Genomic DNA, 2,357 nt, shown 5'->3' with positions numbered 1-2,357 from the left:
CATTAAACCAATGCATAAGCGGCCTAACCCTGACCCTGAAAGCCTTTGTAATTATAGGCCAGTGTAAAATCTACCATTTTTTGCGAATTGACTTGAAAAAGGTTATTGCACAGCAGCTGAATGACTTTGTCTGAAAATCACTTCTTTGAATCTGTACAGTCAGCATTCAGAGCAAATCCCTCCACTGAGACAGCCCTGGATAAATGATCTCCTCTGGTGCCTCGTCAATGCTACTGCTGCTGGATATTAGAGCTGCATTCGATACTGTAGACCACAACATATGACTTGATCGGTATCTCAGAAACCGTACTCTTGTGGTTTAGGTCCTACGTGTCAGACATAATGCAATGTGTTAACTACTGCATTCTGACCTCTGAACACAAGGTTTCACAGGGCTCCGTACTTGGCCCCCTTCTTTTTTGTATTTATATGCTTCCGCTTGGCGAGATTATCCGTAAGTATAATATTAGGTTCCATTGCTATGCAGATGACACTAAACTCCCATCTGCCACTGAAGACAACTGCTCCGTTAAGTTGTAGAAATGTGGACGGCTGCCTTACTGTGATACAAAGATGGATTGCACTTAATGTTTGTCGCCTTAACAGAGAAAAAAAATTGATTTTGATTGTTGGTCCAGCTCATTGTTTTAATTTGTTCTTAATTACTTCTCTGAACCTCACCGAATGTAATATCACCCATAGTGATTCGGTCAAAAATCTAGGTGTTATATTTGGTCCTACTCCATCATTTTATTTACATATGAAAAATATTACTAGAATAGCTTCCTTCCACCCGATGCTATATAATTCATGCGCCTGTTACTTCTCGGCTTGATTAGCGTAAGTGATTGCTTTCTGGTCTCCGATGTCTAGGATCAATATTTTGCAGCTGGTTCAAAATGCGGCAGCGAGACTTTTGATTAAGAAACGAAAGTATGACTAAATCACTCATATATTAGCTAACTTGCAGTGGATCCCAGTCTGCTTAAGATGTGTCTTTAAGGATCTCCTACTAACATACATACGTTTGTATGGACTTGCCACCTCTTATTTCCCTGATTTGATTCAAACGTTCTTCATCTGCAACCTCAATGGAAGTTTTTAAATATAGACACAAGACCCACTTTTATTAAATAATTTATGATTGAATCCCATCTCATAGTTTTCTTTTCCTGTCTTTTGCCGACTGCCTGGCTGGTGGTGATACAAAGGAGAGGGACGTATTGAGATGAATCAGAGGACGAGTGTCTGGACCTGAAGTATGTCAATGTCTGCAACAACCAGCCGGGAGAGATGGTAAGCTGCGTCGTTACTGTCCAGGACTTTTTGGGCAATTTTACAGGCCTGAAGCGTAGTTGCTGTAATACACTTTCTGGACTAATTTGAACGTATTACCTTTTTTATTTTTAATTGATGTTCATTATGTTTTGTGTATTGCACCCTGGTCACCCTTGAAGAGGGATTATCACTTGTGAGGCCCCTTCTCAAGGTTTCTTTTTTTCCTCATGTTGGGGTTTTTGAGTTTTTCCTTGCCCGCATGTCGGTTTAAGATCAGGGGATGGTGTCATTGTAACCTGTGCAGTCCTTTGAGACATTTTGTGATAAGGGCGTTAAAATAAATGTGACGTGACACATTTATCTCTCTCTCTCTCTCTCTCTCTCTCTCTCTCTCTCTCTCTCTCTCTCTCTCTCTCTCTCTCTCTCTCTCTCTCTCTCTCTCTCTCTCTCTCTCTCTCTCTCTCTCTCTCTCTCTAATTTACTAGTATGGCCACCATAAAATTATTTTTTCCACCAATTGGCCACTGAAATTGAACGAGTTTGACACCTTATTCGCCGCCAGCGCAACACTCTGCTATTGAGATCGCTACTGCCTCCTACAGTAGTGGGGGCGCACTTGCACTTCATTCTTGAACAGTAAAAAAAAAGAATAATCCACGAGATCACACTACTTGAGAAACACTGCGTTAGCCCAAATGGCAATATATTGTTGATAAAGCTAGACAAACATACAGGCAGACAGGAAAAATAACATAAGGATATTATCAAAAACTCTTATGGTTGGCATTCTGATTGGTAGTGGTGTCTTGTTTCCACCATGGCTTTTCACACCCCTTTGTATGACCCTTTATGTAACCCACATAAAAGAGCCCCTGGAAAGGACGATTGGCCCCCCCAGTGTCTGAATGCCAACTGATGCAGGCTTTTCTAAAAGTCAGAGCATGTCAAGAATTCAGACGGCGTGACAGTTGACAAATAAAATGTTTAAGGGGAGTATTGGGTTTCAGGCTGCAGCCAATGAGGCAGGGGGTTGAATCATTTTAGGGGGGCAGTGTTTCCAGGGGAAGGGGGAACCTTCT

The sequence above is a fragment of the Urocampus carinirostris genome, chromosome 5, assembly GCF_059441175.1.
Source record: "Urocampus carinirostris isolate Australia breed hairy pipefish chromosome 5, RoL_Ucar_1.0, whole genome shotgun sequence".
Taxonomy (NCBI): Eukaryota; Metazoa; Chordata; class Actinopteri; order Syngnathiformes; family Syngnathidae; genus Urocampus; species Urocampus carinirostris.
Note: the sequence above shows the minus strand (reverse complement) of the source record.